We start from the raw sequence: 19,562 nt of genomic DNA, 5'->3' as shown, positions 1-19,562 counted from the left end.
TCAGTCTATGGCAGCCCTTCTGGGGCAATGCCTTGTAGTTACTGTTCCCTAATGCTACCGAATGCTTCCAGAGAAGCCAGAGAAGCCACTGTCAGAGTCAAGTGGTTTATGACTTTGTGTGAGAGCCAGTTGAGGTTATCACAATACCTTTGGGCCAGGTTATTTTAAGTTACAGTAGACAGTTCATCAACCAACTGGAGGCTCTTCCTAGCTAAAATCATAATTTCAGCAAAAAAGAAAAAAAGAGGTAAGTTAAAAGTGAACACCTGTTCTTCTAAAATTGCTCTACTGCAGGTACCAGCCCTAGAGAGTTGGCAGATGGTTTTGTGTTTCTAAGCCTGACCTTAGCAGCCCTTCATCAATCTTGAGCTGATTGATTCTCAGGAAAGAGGAGACTTTGGCTTCCCAGGGTATCCAAGACACTTTTGATTTAGTTACTACCTGAAAACCAATTAATTAGTCCACACTGGTACTCTCAAGTTTTCCTAACAAAGCTAGGAAATCCTGGCTGGGGAGGCTTTTTGCTAGCTCATTAATTACTGTCACTCACAACATGGCTAATCCTAAAAGGTAAAGAAAAAAGCATCATATTGCACCAAGGAAGATCAGTGCTTTCCGAGGCCTGCAGCTATCTTACATTATGGTTCCTGTAGCCAAGGGGCTCCCTGTCTTTAAAAAACCTCCACCCATAGGACTGAAACTACCAACTGCTTCTTCTGTTGCATCTTAACTCAATGGCTGCCAGGGAAGCTTAGAGAATTTGCCCCTTGACTGTCAGGCATTTTTACTTTTTAGAGACAAGCTTATTTTTTTAATTTAATTAAATTTAGTTAGTTTTTTGCTTTTTAGGACTGGGGTTGCGGCATGTGGACGTTCCCAGGCTAGGGGTCCAATCTGAGCTGCAGCTGCCGACCTATGCCACAGCCACAGCAGTGCAGAATCCAAGCCATGTTTGTGACCTACACAGCAGCCCAAGGCCACCCCAGATCCTTAACCCACTGAGCGAGGCCAGGGGTTGAACCACATCCTCACGGATACTCGTCAGGTTCGTAACCCGGTGAGTCACGACGGAAACTCCCTGATTTTTTTTTTTTTTTTAAATTTAAGAGAGTTTTCTCAAGTTATTTTTAAGTCAAACGGGATTGTATTGGTTTTTTTATGCTGTATTGTCAGACCTATCATGATGGCTCTTCTCTTGCTCTTTGTACATCCCCTTCTGGACCAGTGCCTGCTTCACCTACACCTACTCACATGACTGACCTTTCTGTTTACTTGCCCCAGACCCCAGCTAGTGATTGTTTTAATCTTTAGATCAGAACATCTCCACCTGGTAGCTTATCTAACGGGTGGTGAGGACATGCCCCTGTGCTAGTTTCCCTGGTAACCCACAAGCCAACCAGACCTCATTTCCCCCTATAACCCGTAACCCTCCTCCCCCCAGCGAAGTCTGTGGCCATGTCCTGCCTGCAGTCAGCCACACACAGTGGGGTGTTGCTCCTGGACCTTACTTCTGACATGTAAGATCCATTAAACCATTGATGTCTCTGCTGTTGAAGCTGGGCAGATACAGGGCTTGAAGGCAATGGTGACAGAATTAATTCATGACCAACTCCCAGTTATTCTCTGGGTATGTAGGGATCTCACCCTCCTCATCTACTCAGCCAGTTTCCCCTCTTCTGTCTCTCACCTGGACCCCTTTCTCTCCTGGTCTCTCCTCAGTCTTGTCCTTCATTCCAAGCTAGAGCATAATTGGGAAGAGTCAGGGCTACATGTGGGGATAGGTTGTTGATGTGATAAGAAGTAATAGAACAGCACCCTCATTTTAAACGTTAGGTACTCTGGGAGTTCCTGTTGTGGTGCAGTGGTTAACGAATCTGACTGGGAACCATGGGGTTGCAGGTTCGGTCCCTGCCCTTGCTCAGTGGGTTGAGGATCTGGCGTTGCCGTGAGCTGTGGTGTAAGTTGCAGACTCGGCTCGGATCCCGCGTTGGCTGTGGTGTAGGCCAGCAGCTACGGCTCTGATTCAACCCGTAGCCTGGGAACCTCCATATGCCGGGGGAGCGGCTCTAGAAAAGACAAAATAAATAAATAAATGTTAGGTACTCTGAGTCTCGTCCATTAAGAAGACAACCATACCTTTTGCTACTAAGAACTTCCTCCTCATGAGGGATATTATGTTTTGATAGTGCTGAAAGATAAACTGGCATATTTTTAAGAGTTTTTTTTTTTTTTTTTTTTTTGAGCAAAAATCTATTCCAGGAGTGGTTAGGAGCACTTTACCGACAGGAGCTGGGATAAAACTTTATTACAGAGAAGACTTCGAAACAGAGCAAGGAAATTATTTGGCTACAAGTCAAGCAGCTCCGTTGTTGGGGAAAGCATAGGTTTGTCTGGTTGTCCTTAGGTTTTGATTTCCTATCCTTACCATTTACAGGCTCTGGTTTTAGTTTGCTTATGTAGATGACTAAGGTATGAGAACCATCTGAGTCTAATGGCCTTCTTAATTAGACTTAATTTAACAGTAGTGTACACATTGTTTTTTATAAAAATGTGGACACTTTTAAGCATGACCAAAAGCAAAGCAAATACTACAGTTACTATGCCTGGTCTACTTCCCTGTGGCTCCCCACCCCTTGCACCTGCGGCTTCAATGGTTTATCAACTCATAACAATTCTGTTTCATCGATGCTTCCTCCCCGCAAACCCAGGTGTTCTGTGCTCCGTGGTTGGATTCACCTGAAACCGTTTCCTCGGCTGAACATGCTCAGGAGGAGACCGTGGGTGCAGCAGACCTGAGGCTTGAGAACACCTCGGGTGTCACATTCTATTATACTTGATGGGGAAACTCGAGGCGTCCTGGTGGCTGGAGGGACAAAAGGACAGCTGTGCCGGGCTGCCCACAAATTAGGGCATCTTTGGAGGCTGTCCTCCAAGTTCCAATTAATTTTTAGGAGAGCTTTAATTATGCCATCAACAGTCCTCACTTAAACAATCACAGGCACTCTGGCTGGGGGAGAAATGAGTGACTGACTAGATTTGCATAACCATTTACCCTAATTAGAATGTCAAAAGTTGGTGGCAAAGAGGCCAAGTTGTGCTGTGACTTAGTATCATTTTAATTTAGTCCAATTTCCTATTATTACAACTGTCTTCCTCTTTTCATCTCAGATCCTCATTCCTTCTTAACGATTTGTAGCAAAAACAGAATGGAAAACAGAGCAACTAATAGTAACTCACTTGTAGGTGGAACTCCTGAAAAACCCTCAAAGGTTTCTTTCCTTAATCCAAATCATGACTTTAGTTCTCATCTAAATTTATAATTGCCTGGACATTTAGATTTAAGCAATTTAGGTAGACACTTAGTTTTGAATCCAGAAGCTTCCTTTTCACAAGTGTGTGTGTGTGTGTAAGGTGGTAAGGGTTGTCCCATGAGAAAAAATACCATCTTTGAATAGTTGCTTTTATTCCAATGTTTTAACACAAGGATTGGTGTATAATAATAATTGTAAGATAGATTGTAATAGATAATATTATTTTAAATAATATGTAAAGCTTCTATGACACATGTTTTGAACTATAAGATTTGAAAACTACAAAAGTGGGCTGAGAATACGGAACTCCAGGTCTCAGCCGTAGAACCACCCTGACCCATTAGGGACCGGTTAGGCATGCATGGGTGGTTTCTGGGTCCGGCTGGTGAGCTACTTACCCAGGTCCTAGTTAAATCAGGCATCTTCTGTTTTTCCGCCCTCATTCCCTTTTAGCAGCAGGAGGCCACCTATTTAATTAGTTGGGGGTGGGAGCGTCTGTAATCCCTGGGGGGGCAGCTTTAGCCCCGGAATTGGATAAGAGGGTGAATCCAAACCCGGGGCGTGGCTGGCCTCTCCCCTGCAACATATGGGGAGCCTGCCATGCCTTCAGCCCAAGTTCCAGCAGCAAGCCAGAGTGGAGGGGCCTTCCCTGCTGGGAAGACACCCTGCAAAGCCCAGGGCAGGTGGCGTCACTAGTAGAGGTCAAGCAATTCTTAGACCAAACAGCATCTGGCAAACTATGCCAATTGGAAATCAATGTCCCTCCCTGGGTGGGTCTAATTTTATGGTTGTTTGCACAAATTTACAGCTCCTAATGGGCAGGGCAGTACTGGGAGCATCCTTCCAGGATTGTTCCAATGGTGTCTGATGTCTGCACTGCCCATCGTTAAGTCTGAGTCTACTTACTAGAGGCTAGTGTTGGAGCCTGGCTGACAGGCCACTGTTTATCCAAGGCCTGTAGGTTTGACCACAGACTGATACAGGGAAGCCCCCAAAGCTTTCCTGCACTGTTTCCAGCCTGAGGGAGACATGTGGGTTCCTCTGCATGTGGCAATGTTGAATCATTATGTTCAGTATTCTGACTCCATGTTAAGCAGACCAGTTTTCTTTGGACTTACATAAGATTTTATAGTGGTTAAGAAGTTATGTTCTGCACTCAGACAAATTCAGTTTCTACCACTTAGCAGCAAAAGGACCTTGGGTCAAGTTTCTTTCTTTCTCTTTCTTTTATTTTCCTTTTTTTCAGGGTTGCAGGTGCAGCATATGGAAGTTCCCAGGCTAGGGGTCAAATCAGACACAGCCACAGACACAGCCACAGCCACAGCAACAGCAGATCCAAGCCGAGTCTGCGACCTACACCACAGCTCACAGTAATGCTGGATCCGCAGCCCACTGATCGGGGCTGGGGATTGAACCCACATCCTCATGGATGCTAGTCGGATTTGTTTCTTCTGCACCACAATGGGAACTCGGGGAAAGTTTCTTAACCTCTTTGAGCCTCACTTTTCTTCATCTGTAAAATGAGGATAATAATTGTACCAACCTCACTGGGCTGCTGAGAGACTGGAGTAAGATAAGATGTTGAAAGTGTTTAGAATAGTGCCTGGTACAGGAATGTTCTTTTTTTTTTTTTTTTTTTTTTTTTTTTTGTCTTTTCTAGGGCTGCTCCCCCTGCATATGGAGGTTCCCAGGCTAGGGGTTGAATCAGAGCTGTAGCCGCCGGCCTACGCCAGAGCCACAGCAATGTGGGATCCGAGCCGTGTGTGCGACCTACACCACAGCTCACAGCAACACCGGATCCTTAACCCACTGAGCAAGGCCAACGGTTGAACCTCCAACCTCATGGTTCCTAGTCGGATTCGTTAACCACTGTGCCACAATGGGAACTCCACATGAATGTTCTTTTAATAAATCTTGGGTTTTAAAAATGACAATAATGATAATTCCAGCCAAATATGAACAAGATAGGCATGTTAAAATAGGCAGGAACAGAATACTTGAATGAGCAGTGCTGGTTTTAAAATTTAAAATTTTAACAGTTTACCATTGAACGCCACAATCTTAAAATTATATGTACATTTTTTAAGTTGCTCATTTCCTCCTTGTTCTGACTCATTAATCTCTCTTATTTCTCAGCAAAGAGGTAAAGATCCAGGCATAATGCTATATTTTGATTCACCCTGCAATGAATGGCTTGTTGCTGTAGAAGCATTTCGTGTCAGTCCTTGGTCCTACCAGAACCCCAGCTCCAGGGAACCCAGCAACAGTCATGGCAATGGCTTCAATTGTTTCTCAGGTGGGTCATTCCCAGGCGAGATCTAGATAATCAAGATCAAGTGGTGAGTCATGAGAGAAACGCTTGTGTGTGGCTGAGGATGGGGTTGGCTTTCTTCAGAGGCAGGTACTCTGATGGAATGTGAGCCCACCTGACCATGTGTAGCCCAAGCTCTCCTCTCCCCCATCAGAGGCAGTTTTATTGCAGTAGACAACAAGGGAACAGGCGTGAGGCTCCCTGCTTCTGAGGGGGGCTGGAGAGGAGAATAGGAGAGGATGGTCGTCTTTCCAGAGGAATAGAGAGCAGTGGTTGGCGGAGAACTGTTACAGCCAGAATTGAAGTTTCCCTGAGATGCCTGGTTACCTTTTCCTATATCTAGAGCTGCAGCTGGATCCCCATCACTGGGGCAGGGTGAAAGGGTCCTCCTTTCTCTAACAAACACAAAGTGCTCTAGCTTCTAGCTCATAACCAACCCCAACCTTGAGTGTGTTATTTTTTCCCAGCCATAGCTACAGACCCCTAACAGGCTGGCCAGTCCAATTCTCTCTCCTGGGTGTTTGAAAACTTGACTGGAATAGAGAAGTGAGTTGGAGCAGAGTCATCTCATGATAGTGTTCCAGGGCCAAGAGCAATGTCTGCTAAGGTCCCAAGTCACCTTCATGCATGATCTGCCAGAGAAGAGATTGTTGAAGCTTCCTTTGATTTAGTGAGTTACTCATATCATTCCATGTCTCCTTCTTGCTTGAAGACTGGTTCCATTTTCTTTTTTTTCTTCTGCAAGAACCACAGGTGATGTTTCCTAGTGAAAACTGGGGAAAAAAAAAGGTAGAGAGGGATGAGTTTTGTATAGTAAGCTTGTGATATTTGCAAGTGGTTTAATCTAAAATCTTTGGGTTCTCAGAGTTCCTGTCATGGCTTAGCAGAAACAAATCTGACTAGCATCCATGAGGGTACAGGTTTGATTCCTAGCCTCAATGAGTTGGTTAAGGATCCTGTGTTACCATGAGCCGTGGCATAGGTCATAGATGTGGCTCAGATCTGGTGTTGCTGTGGCTGTGGCGTAGACCAGCGGCTACAGCTCCAGTTTGACCCCTAGCCAGGAACCTCCATATGCCACGGGTACGGCCCTAAGAAAACACCGAAAAAATAAAAATAAAAATCTTTGAGTTCTTCAACCTTGAGAATATCATAATATAAAATATCCCCCATAAAGGACATCTTCAGCCACAAGAGCTATAAGGCTGCGTGGAGGTGCGTGCATGTGCCAGATGGTTAGCTAGCTGGAAATGTTCCTTGGCTAAGTGATTTACATCTCCATCCAGGAACCTGGGATTTAAGTTTGTGCCAATGCAGAATGACCAAGTGTGCTTCCTCAAGAATAGGTGACACTGGAGTGTTAATTTTTCAAATGCTAAAGGTTTCTGGAAAAAAGAAAAAAAAAAAGGGTCTCATGCTCATCTAAGCTGCATGAACTTATACAGCTAAGAACATTTTAAACTCCTTTTTAAAAGGAGTTCCCTGGTGGCTCAGTGGGTTAAGAATTCAGTGTTGTAACTGCTGTGGCGTGGGTTTGATCCCTGGTCTGGGAACTTCCATATGCTGCTGATGTGGCCAAAAAACAAACAAACAAAACCCTATAATGTTACCTTCAGTGATTAGTTGAAATAGCCTTGGCTTTGCCAACCATCCAGTGAAGCAAACTATGGGTTTCTTACAGGTATCACTGGAAATGTTTTCTTCCATAGGATCCATCTTTCTTTCTTTTTTTTTCTTTTTTCTTTTTTGGCTTTTTAGGGCCGTACCTGTGGCATATGGAAGTTCCCCGGCTAGGGGTCGAATTGGAGCTACAGGTGCTGGCCTACACCACAGCCACAGCAATGGGTGATCCGAGCCACATCTGCGACCTACACACAGCTCGTGGCAACACGGGCTCCCCGACCCACTGAGGGAGGGTAGGGATTGAACCTGCATCCTCATGGATCCTATTTGGGTTTGTTAACTGCTGAGCCACAAAGGGAACTCCCAGGATCCATCTTTCTAATCCACATGTCGGCACTGATTCAGACTGGGAGGGCTCTAGCCTCATCTTCTGCAAAGACTTTCCTCTGAGAATCCAAATGTGAAATTGGGTCCATTTATTAGTGAAGCTGGGCAAAATCCCCTAAGCAAGAGATCATGGGTTCTCTCCTAGCTCCCTCAAATAGGGAGAATTTCATATATTGTCACTAAGGGGTGGGTAACTTTGTAACACAGTCAGAGACTTGAGTCCCTGTTAGGATCAATTCAGTTTCTTCTCTTTTCTGGCCATGGAGTGCATCCTTTCCCACGGATATGACCCAACCTCCTCCCAGATAGCTGCTCTTGGTGCAGCCCATCGTCACTTCTGCAGGAGTCGCTTAGAGCATCAGTGCTAGTGCCTTAGCTTATTAGACTTCACCTAATTCACCAAAACTCCCTACAAGCTTCCTGGAGTTTTCATGTTTCCAAGTCGTGAATGAGCAGTTACAGCCTTCTCTTATGGAGCTTCCTGCTTGAGGTCCCTTGTGCCTTCCATTTGTCTCTCTAGTCTCCCACTCTCCATCCCTCCAACCCCCAACCACCACCACATGGTAGATAAAAGCACTGGGATCAGATCAGGGGGAAGAAGCTAGGTGTATCTCCACGAAGGTTTTAGATATAACCAGAGAAGTGTTGGATTAACTTCCAGGAACACAGGAGCAGACTCTGTGGTTTACTGAACTGGGTCACCTCCTTAACCCCAAGGCACTGATGCTGCCCACCAGCACCCAGAGACACACTGTTTCTGTTATGAAATGTGTCTCCATTTCTTTTTAAAAAATTTTTGGTCACACCCATGGCATGTGGAAGTTCCGTGTCTAAGGACTGAACCTGCACCATGACAGTAACCAGAGCTACAGCAGTATATGTCCCCATTTCTAAAGTATCACCAAATACAACCCTGAAAAGGAGATTTTCTGCTGACTAATTTCTTGCTAATTTCAGGCCAGTTATGATGAACCATGATATCTCCATCACTCAGCTTCAACAATTACTAACTTTTAGGAAATCTTCCACCCACCTCCCTTTGCCCTGGGCTTTTTTTTTTTTTTTTTCTTTTTTGGGCCACACCTGTGGCATATGGAAGTTCCTAGGCTAGGGGTTGAATTGGAGCTGCAGCTGCTGGCCCGCATCATGGCTCATTGGATCCTTAATCCACTGAGTGAGATCAGGGATTGAATCCGCATCTTCATGGATCCTACTCAGGTCCATTACCGCTGAGCCACAGTGAGAACTCATGCCATGGGCTATTTTGAAGCAAACCCCACACATGATATAATTTAATTTGTGACTATTTCAGGATGTACTTCTAAAATATAAGGGCTTAAGCAATGTAATCATGATATCTTTATTATACCTAAAATAATTCACTGTAATTCTTATTATCAAACATGTAATCAGTGTCCAGATTGTTCTCATTGCCTCATAAATATTTTTATATTTGGTTTATTTGAATTAAGACCCAAACAAGGTTCGCACATTACATTTGGCTGACACGGTTCAACCCTCTTACTCTAATCTCACAGGTTCTATCTTCACTTCCTTTTGCATGCGGCATATTTGTTATCAGTCAGTTGTTCTATTGAGATTCTCAGTTCTGGATTTTGCTGACTGCCTGCCCATGGTATCTCTAAACTTGTTTCTCTGTCCCCTGAAGGCCATGCAAATTGATTGTTAAGGATCCAGTGTTGCTGCAGTCTGTGGCATAGGTTGCAGAGGTAGCTCAGATCTGGCATTGCTGTGGCATAGGCATTGTGTGCTCTGGCATAGCTGCAGCTCCGATTCAATCCCGAGCCTGGGAACTTCCATAAGCCACGGGTGTGGCCCTAAAAAGAGAAAAAATATATATATAGCAAATTAAAAAACTTTTCAGTGTGAAGATACACAGATTTTTTTTTAATCAACCACTAAAATGCTTTTTCCTTAAGAGTATGGATTCAGTTTGATGGACATTTAGGTTGTTTCTATGTCTTGGCTATTGTGAGTAGTGCTGCTATGAACATGGGGGTGCAAGTTATCTTTTTGAATTATGGTTTTGTCTGGATATATGCCCAGGAATGGGATTGCTGAATCACATAGTTCTATTTTTAGTTTTCTGAGGAACATCCATACTGTCTTCCATAGTAATTGTACCAATTTACATTTCCACCAACAGTGTAGGAGGGTTCCCTTTTCTCCACACCCTCTCCAGCATTTGTTATTTGTAGGCTTATTAATGATAGCCATTCTTACCTGTGTGAGGTGGTGCCTTATTGTAGTTTTGATGTACATTTCAGTAAGAGTTCTTAAAATGGGCTTCTGCGGAAGACTTGTGTTCCAGGGTGTTTCTTGGCCTAAAGTCACCAAGTACTTAAGTAAACTTTTGGCTTCCATCCAAGCTGACTTATCTGCATTCTGCATGACACCAGGGAGCCTGGAAGTATGAACCAGTGTTACCTGGGCTCCAATTCAGTATTCATCAGTTAGCAGCAAAGCAAACTTGCTAGGGTGAATTAAGGGACCTGGAGCGACAAGTTAGATGGTGACTGGGCATTAACCTCAGAGGAACAGGACAAGTGAGCTGAAAGGAGAGGATTTGTACATCACTTGTCATCTGAGCTCTGTACCTGGCAGTGGTTGTATGACTAGCAAAACATGGGATGCTCAGTTGTGTGGTCCCTTGAAGCCTCAAGAACAGGCAGTGTCAGGGACAAGATGAACATGCAAGCAACATGCAAGGCAAACATGCAAGTAATGGAGGCTGGGGTTGGAAGAGCTGACTCAGTAGCAATACTGGCCTGTGAGGAGGATGGTCAGAAGCACAGTGTCAGAGGGATATTGCAAACTTAGGCTTCCTCTCTTCTGGTACTGACTTCCAAGGATCTGAGATTATGTGAAGAGATGCAGAAGCAGGAGGCTGGAGGTATAGTGGAATGTGGAAATGATCAAATGATGGGGCCAGGGACTTCAGAGGTGTGTGTAGGATGAGCAGACTGACAGGACAGGCTGGAAGAATCTTAGTAAGAGGGCACACAGTGAGGGGCTGGGAAGTGTAGGGTGAGAGTGCTGTAGGAACATCCAAAGAGGAAGCGTAAGGTCCGTGAGTCCTTAGGAGCTTCTGATTTACCCCCAGGCACATAAAACACCAAGTGCAGCACTGGGTATCATTCCTATACCAATAGTGGGAGGCAGTGTTTCAAGGAAACCTCAGACTTAGTTCACAGAAGTAGGCTAATCTGTGCCTGCAGATTATAGCCCCACTGCCTACACTTTAGCAGGGCGGGGATGCATAGGGACTGACACAGCACTTTAATGAACATCTACTATGTGCCAGGTATCATTCTAGGCACTTGGGGGCACAGCGATGAATAAGGCTGTCTCCCTGAAAATCAAAGCTTTTCTTTTTTTAATTGACAAGACAGTGCCACAGAGAGCATGCAATTCTAGTCACTGACTGTGTAGCTTGGTTTAATCATTGCCTTCAGTTTTCATGGCCACAAAATGAAAATTACAACAGTCCCTACTCAGAAGGTATTATGAAGATAGGAACTAATAGCTAGTAAGCATTTGGTGTTTCCTGAAGGTGTTAATTTTTTTTATGGTGCTGATATTGGTTTCCTTATCTTAAGCTCAGCCTGAATAAGAACTTCAGTCAACCTGGCAGGAAATATGTATTAATTGAATACATTAGACTAGATATTTGAAATTTGCTCCTTCCTTCAAAAAACTTATAAGCTATTTGGAGAATCAGAAAATAAGTTCATAAGAAGATAGCAATAGGAAGTTCCCTTGTGGTACAGCAGCTTAAAGATCTGACGTCGCAGCTGTGGCTCAGGTTGCATCTGCAGTGTGGGTTCAGTCCCTGGCCCAGGAACTTCCACATTGCCACAAGTGAAAAAAAAAAAAATAGCCACAGTACCAGTTTTAAATATCCACAAGGGTAGAGATTTTTTCAGTGCGGTCAACTCTATTTTTAGTACCTGCAGCAGTGCCTGGCACATAATAAGTACAATAAATATTTGTTGAATAAACAAATGAATGAAAATCAGTTTGAAACAAAGAAACAAGTTGATATATGGACTCCAAATGAATAGAAAAGATATATACTCAAACGACTCCGAATGTTGGACTCCACTTAGACATGACCTAGGAATCTGATGGCTATAGATGTGCGGTCAGCTAGGTGTGATAACTTTTTGCTTTTCACTTCAGGGAAGGCAGTAGGAGGCAGGGAAGTAAGATCCAAATGCCATGGTGAGGAGGGATAGGAGCACAACCTCAGAATTAAAAGACCCGTGTGATTGGACATTTAGAATAACTTGTTCAGCCAAGCTGCTGAAATGGCACAAGGAAACAAAAAAGCAACACCAACTCAAATCAACAGAAAACCACTTTCCCCTGGGGCCAGGAGCTGACATCAACGGCTGGCCTGGGCCAGCGAGGCCTCTGGGCTTTATATTCTGCGCTGACTCAGGTACTGCCTGAAACCTGGATTGTAATGAGAGCCACCCTTGGGGGAGTAAGCCACCTGCTCACTGCGAAACAGCAGATACTACAATTTCAGAGCAGAAACAAAAGCAGCAGGCCTGTGGCCACTGCCTTTGGAGGGCACAATCCCCCACCCCCACCAAGAGAGTCCATATTAATAGAAGGAAAAGAGCTGTGTTGCTAGGGAGTGTCCTCTCTTTGTGTGTGCGGTCCCTACATCTTTCTTTTCCTTCTTTTCTTCAACCAGTATGTCTCGAGCATCTATTATGTGCTAGACACAATTCTTGATATTGGAGCTATAGCTAAGAACAGAGGAAGCCTCCGAATTCCTGGAGTTTTCAAACAAATAACTAAGGTCATACAGCATCAGCTAGAACAGGAGCTGAATGTGATACAATGGAGCCAGCTGGGGAAGATCTGGGGAAATGGCGCTTGAGGCTGGTGAAGGGGGGTGGGGGCAACCAGTGAAGAAGCCCCAAGGTGGGGGTGAGTGTGAGCAGTGGAGGAAGAGCAGCCTTTTGAGGGGACAGCAGTAAGAAGTGATGTCAGAGAGGTGGGGCCACCAGCCAAAATCCTTCCTCCAGAGCCGAGTAAAATCTCCCTGCTCTGAGCTCCTGATGGTACTGTGTGCTGCCTTATGCCTAGGACAGTGCTCTGAACTTTTCTGCTCACATGCTCCTATAGGCTTAAAAGAAATGCCTTGGTGTATACTTATGTACAGATATTTGTATTTTTTATATTTTTACACTATAAAACATAATCCAAGATAGAGATGAAAAGAATGAGATAAAATAATCAGTACAATTTCTGATCATTTCCCATTCTCTAATGGACTGTTTTATGGACCTCTTAGGGTGCATGACCCTGGTTTACTACTCAGGGTTGCTTTGGATGTGTATTGGATCTTATCTCCACAACTAGATGGTGAATTCCATTAGGCTCAATGATGTCTTATCCCTGATGTTGCCTGGCACAGAGCTGAACAGATGGAAATAGTAATTACTGTCCAGGAGACAGAGGCTCTAATTCTGGTGGACACACAGACAATAGGGCATCAGTGTGGAAGGTCTCCATGGGGATGAGGGGATAGGCCCCATGGCCTGTCTGTGGCCAGATGAAAGATTCCTTGTATCAGGGTTCAACTAGGCAAGAAGAACCATTATTAGTATTATAGAAGAAGGAATTTAGGGAGTTCCTGTTGTGGCCCAGTGGAAATGAATCCAACTATTATCCATAAGGATGCAGGTTCAATCCCTGTCCTCGCATAGTGAGTTGGGGATCTGGCATTGCCGTGAGGTCACAGATGTGGCACGGATCCTGCATTACTGTTGTGTAGGTTGGCAGCTACATCTCCGATTGGATCCTTAACCTGGGAACTTCCATATGCCATGGCTGAGGCCCTAAAAAGCAAAAAAAAAAAAAAAAAAAGAAGGAATTTGTTGTAAGTATGAGAACTTACACAATTGTGGAATGAGCTAGGGATGTAAACGTCCAAAAAGTGTTGGTGAAGGATGAGATAAGAGTTGCTAAGCAGCCATGTGAATGACTCAGAGCTTACAGGGGAGTCTGGAAGCCAGGCACATCCAGCTGCTGAAATAAGACTAGGTTAGGGGCCTAGTATAGATGTCAGCTTCTTTGTGGCCACAACCTCTGTGAGTTCACATGATAGTGGGTCTGGGGTTGCTGTTGGTCAGCAGGACCTGCGGTTGGAGGGAGCACTGGATATACAATGAGGAAGAGCAAGGATAAATTGGAATCTATCTGCACCTCTGCATCTATTTCTCTAGGCCTCTAACCTACAGTGGTCTTCAGAGCATGTTGGCTTCACTTCTGCCTCCCAAAGCTCATGAGCTTCACTTTTGCCTAACTCAAACTTGGAACCACACAGGAAAGGGCATTCTGAAAAACATAGGCTCCCCAGCCCAAGTGTACCATAGAACAGTCCAGCACATACCTGAGACTGATCTCCTTTGTTCTGCATCTACCGTCATGAAAAGAAACGTCATGGGGAGAGAGATGGATTGGGAGCTCGGAACTGGCATAGGCACACATATCAAGTAGAAGGCCAACAGGGGACCTGCTGTATAGCACAGGGATTCAGTGTTCTGTGATAACCTATATGGGAATGGATATGTGTATGTGTAAAACTGAATCATTTTGCTGTAGAGCAGAAATTAACACAATATTGTAAATCAATTATACTTTAATAAAATTAAAAAAGAGGGAAATGTTGTGATTACTGATTTATCTTCTCAAATACCTCAGTGCTAGGAGGGAAGGACCCTGGATGGTGAATGCAAATATTTCAGCCACTGGAAAAGTGGAACCTCCTCTGAAAATTAGCACTTTTAAAATACACGCCTGTCATTGTCAGCTAGAAACTTAAACTACAATGAAACTACCAAATCTGCTACCTAGTAAGGCCCTGAGTAGTGTGTGTGTGTGTGTGTGTGTGTGTGTGTGTGTGTGTGGTTGGTTGTTTTTGGTTTGTGTCTCTGCTATCTCAAATTTAGATTGCTCCAATACCAAAGCCAGAAGGGACTCTTGAATTTACCCTCCTCTCCCTGTCCGCTCTATGGGTCTAGCACTGAGGAGCAGGGAAATAAAGAGGAGGAGGAGGGATGGCTAGTCTGCATCCTGGATAATTGCAACAGGTCATTTTGTTGGTTGAAACAAGCCCCTATATTGCATTTGTTTTCCAGGCAGAGGTCTAAGTGCTTTACAAAGAATAACTAACTCAATCCTCATACCAATTCTATAAGATCTTTCTATTATTAACTCTCCTTCTGGATAAGGTAAGAGGCATAGAGAGGTTAAGTAAATTGCTCAGGATCACACAGCTGGAATTCATATCATGATTAACTAGCTTTATGTGTAAAAGTTTCAAAATTATTCATTAAGTTCAAAAGCTGAAGAAACTGATTATACGTTCATTTTTTATTATTACTTATAAAAACTATTCAGAACATAGAGCATTAGTTGTCATTTAAAGAATGACTTTTGGAGTTCCCTTCATGGCTCAGTGGTTAACAAACCCAACTAGGATCCATGAGGATGCGGGTTCCATTCCCCACCTCGCTCAGTGGGTTAAGGCTCCAGCGTTACCATAAACTGAGGTGTAGGTGGCAGATGCGACTCGGATCCCTTATTGCTGTGGTTGTGGTGTAGGCCAGCAGCTGTAGCTCTGATGCTACCCCTATATGCTGCAAGTGTGGCCCTAAAAAGAAAAAACAAAAATAAAATAAAGAGTGACTTTTGGGAGTCCCCATTGTGGCTCAGTGATTAATGAATCTGACTAGGAACCATGAGGTTGCAGGTTTGATCTGGCCTTGCTCAGTGGGTTAAGGATCCGGCGTTGCAGTGAGCTGTGGTGTAGGTTGCAGACGTGGCTTGGATCTGGTGTTGCTGTGGCTGTGGTGTAGGCTAGCGGCTATAGCTCTGATTAGATCTGTAGCCTGGGAGCCTCCATATGCCTTGGGTTTGGCCCTAAAAAGACAAAAGACACACACACACAAAAAGGAAAAAATACCCACAATTCAATTCATGTTGTTCCAGCCTCAACACCCTGAACCCTGCTCGTCCCCTCAAAAAGAGTGACTTTCTTAGGAACCAGGCAGAATCCTTTACGAGTACAATCTCATTTAATGCTCACTACTGCCCCGAGAGGTATTATGATAGCACTTTGCAGATAGAGAAATCAGAGAAGTGATACTCCTAAGAGCACAGAGCTAGTTGAAAGGAGATCCAGGATTCAAAACTGCTATCAAGGAGGATGCTTAGAGGAGGGTAAGATGCACCATGGAGAAGAGTGAAGGCAGAGTCCAAACCATGCAAGTCATTCTGGCTCCTGGTGACTAGAAACTAAGACTGCCAAGCTGGAATTCTAGAGCAGTGAGTCAAGTGACTGGGGGTTGGGAGCCTGCACTTTCTGAAGGTGAATGGTCACTTCTGGGGCCTAGGACAATGTCCCCATCTCTTTCATATTTCTCTTGGCCCCATTCTGAGTCTCTGCCCCTTCTTAATTTCTGCCCTCCGTTGGGTTTTCTCTTCCCTGAACTTTTGAGGGGCAGGGGCCAGAGATGCAAGACTTAGCTCCCTCTTCCTTTCTCTAAACTTTTATATGCTTTTGCAGGTTTTTTCTTGACTGGTAACTACATAGCATGTTTCAAAGTTACAAGAACTTTTAAGACTGCCCTTCTGGCCTTTAATGAAGTATAAGTGGAACTCACCTTCATCTTTCCTTGGTCTTTTGCTGGCTTACCTCTGAGTCTCTCAGGGACTGAGAGGCCTCCAATTGCCACTTGCTCCAGAGGGAAGCCCTTTCCTCATTTTCCATATTTTTCTTGCGCATTCAGAATGAACAAGTGTTTTCCTCTCTTTCTTATAATTATGTGTGTGTGTGTGTTTTATGGCTGCACCCATGGCATATGAAGTTCCTGGGCCAGGGATTGAATCTGAGCTGCAGTTGGGACCTATGTTGCAGCTGTGGTAATGCCAGATCCTTAACCCACTGTGCAGGGCCTGGGATCTAATCTACACCTCTGCAGTGACTTGAACTGCTGCGGTTGGATTCTTAATCCACCATTCCACAGAGGGAACTCCTAACTGTGTGTCTTTGGACAGTATTTATTTAAAAAATTAAAAATGGTTTTGGATAATAAAAGAATGTTTACCCTTTTACCTATTCTATCTGTCCTATGTAATAATTTCCAGCCATTGATCTTTTATCTCTAATGTTTCTCCTGGTTTTCTACTACAGGTGTAAGATGTTTCTATTTTCCCCTCTCTCATGATTCTATCTGCCAGTTTTGATTTCTGGCCAACCCTAGACATACAGTAACTGCCAGTTCATCTGGTAGGTTCATGTTCTCAGTATAGAAATATGGTGGAAATTAGTCTGACATGTATGTTCTTTTGGCTCAAATGGCTATAAATATGTTTTCTGATAAGAAAGAATCAATTCTGCATTCAAAATATGGATTCAGTGTGTGCTTTTTAAAAAGTAAAGAAATATAAATTATTCATATGGGTTATCCACTAGGAATGCATTCATTCTCATCTGTATCTATCATTTATATAACATTTTTGCAGCCCCTTAGCCTGGGTTGTTTATTATCTGTTATTTTCTAGGTACTGTGCTAGGCACCAGGGTGATAAAATAAATCACATTATCCTTTATCCTTTCTAATTTTATTTCCAAAAATTTCACTAGTGATTGGTGGATCTCAGGGCCCCATTTTGTAAGTTGTATTAAGTGACCTCAATTTTAAAACCTCTAAAATTAGATGATACAGGAGATTTGACTTCTTAATTCAGTCATTAAATTGCTCAGCACCTTTGAACATAATGTTTAGTCTCTGGATCTCAGTCTCATCCTCTGCAAAATTAATGGAAGGTATTAGAGCAGGTTTAGAAGTGGATATTTCAAGAAACTTTGTTAATAGGCTTTTCTGGGGAAAAATAAAAGGTTCTATGTTCAAGGAGGTCTAGGAAACTCTGGAGTCAGATGGTTTCTTTATGCCAAGACTTCTCAGAAACCTTACCAATTTTGCTTCATGACTCTCTAAACAGAAGAAAACAAATGTGTTTCCCAAATATACTGGACAGTAGAATAATCTTCTCCCAGAAGCACCTTTGTAGTACTAATAAATTATCCTTCAGAATGCATCTGGGAAGTGAATTACTAAATACCTTCTAAGGCCTTTTTACTGCAGAAATACTTTCTATCCTTGGATCAATTTCATGTCACAGATAGCTGCTAGCGTATGTTCTAATATAACCACGCTGTGTGCATACTGCTGGGTTTCCTTTTTCTCTTCAAGTTGTGTTTGCTGTTCTCTTGGTGCACAGGCTATAATCTCACCAACTGTGAATACACGGCCTGCAAAATCCTGCATCTCATTAGCACTTTGGTCAAAAGTGTCCAGAACAGTATGTTTTGTAGGGAAACATTCCAAAGAGTAGCACAGAAAAGGCTTGTTGGGGGAAAGGGAAAAGATAAATGAACAGGAGAAATAATAGCATTGGTAGACCCGATTTCCATGAAAACTCAAAAAAAAGTATTTGACATTCTGATGACTAAACATAGTCATCAAACATCCTCCTGTCACAGGACTGCTGTTCCTGACCAAGACTGTTAAGAATCAGAGTAATAGAGCTGAGTGGCTCCATGCAAAATTCTGTGTTCAACATCTGTCATGCTGGAGATCATTAATGTTCAATTGCATTCTATTGTCTTCATGTTACTCAACTTCATTTCATTGTCATTGCTTCAGCTGGGGATTAATCAACTATTTATGGGAAGACAGGACTTGGAGTCAGGGCAGTCACAATAGGGTTTTGGTCTAAAGCAATGGCAAGGGAAGCAAGACACAGTTAAAAGGAATCTTAAAAAAGAATACAAATGAACTTATTTGCAGAAGAGAAAAAGAATCACAGACTAGAAAATTTATGATTACCAAAGGGGACAGGTGTTGGGGACGGAGGGGTGGACTAGGGGTTTGGGATGGAAATGTTCTAAATTTGGGTTGTGATGATGGTTGTACAGTTATAAATTTAATAAAATTCATTGATTATTAAAAAACTGATTTGTGGGAGCTTGTTGATAATTTAATTATACAAAAATATTTGGGAATAATGCCAACATAATCCATATTTCAAGAGGGGAAAGAACATACTTGGTCTTCCCAAAGAATTCAGAAATGATTCTGGCTTGAATCTATTTGAGCTGGTTTCCTTGCTACTTTACTCTTCTAAAGAAGTAGAAAGAGGCTGAGATAAGAGAATCAACTTAATGGCTTATCTATATATAAATCATTTCACTATCAATAGTGGAAATCATGCTTCAGTATTATTCCTAAGGACAGTTGACACAAGTTCCAAGTAGTATGAAATATTTATAGCTTTATGAGGTGGGGAAAAAAAAATCTTCCATTAGGAATTATTTTTTAAAACCTCACAAATCACTTAGATGCTTCACTTTCACACATATATTTGCATTATAATTAGTTTTATTAGATGTAAAAGTCAAATTAAATAATTGATTATCATCTCAATCTGTGTCCTGAAAACATTTATAAATATGCGTCCGGAGAAATGGGGCATAGATTCTGAATCTACCGAAGTATACAAACTCATGCAATCTAATATATTGTATAATATACATTTTTACATAACATTAATATCTTTTTTATTTTAACCATTTTAATTGAAGTATAGTTAATTTAAAAAGTTGTATTAGTTTCAGTTGTATAGCAGAGTGATTCAGTTATGCATACTTACATTTATATTTTTTTCAGATTCTTTTCCATTATAGGTTATTACAAGATATTGAATATAGTTCCCTGTGCTATATAGTAGGTTCTTGTCCATCTATTTTATATATAGTAGTGCATATATGTTAACCCCAAACTCCTAATTTGGCCCCCTCCCCACCCCTTTGGTAACTGTAA

General features: G+C 42.9%; 1 long non-coding RNA gene across 1 annotated transcript; it reads left to right on the top strand.

Moving 5' to 3' along the window:
* LOC110256710 lies at positions 1,038–15,177 on the top strand. The gene is made up of 3 exons (XR_002338600.1): positions 1,038–1,517; positions 5,448–5,607; positions 13,899–15,177. It is a non-coding gene; the product is annotated as an uncharacterized LOC110256710 (long non-coding RNA).

The sequence above is a fragment of the Sus scrofa genome, chromosome 14, assembly GCF_000003025.6.
Source record: "Sus scrofa isolate TJ Tabasco breed Duroc chromosome 14, Sscrofa11.1, whole genome shotgun sequence".
NCBI lineage: Eukaryota > Metazoa > Chordata > Mammalia > Artiodactyla > Suidae > Sus > Sus scrofa.
Note: the sequence above shows the minus strand (reverse complement) of the source record. Positions and strands in the feature narration are given on the sequence as shown.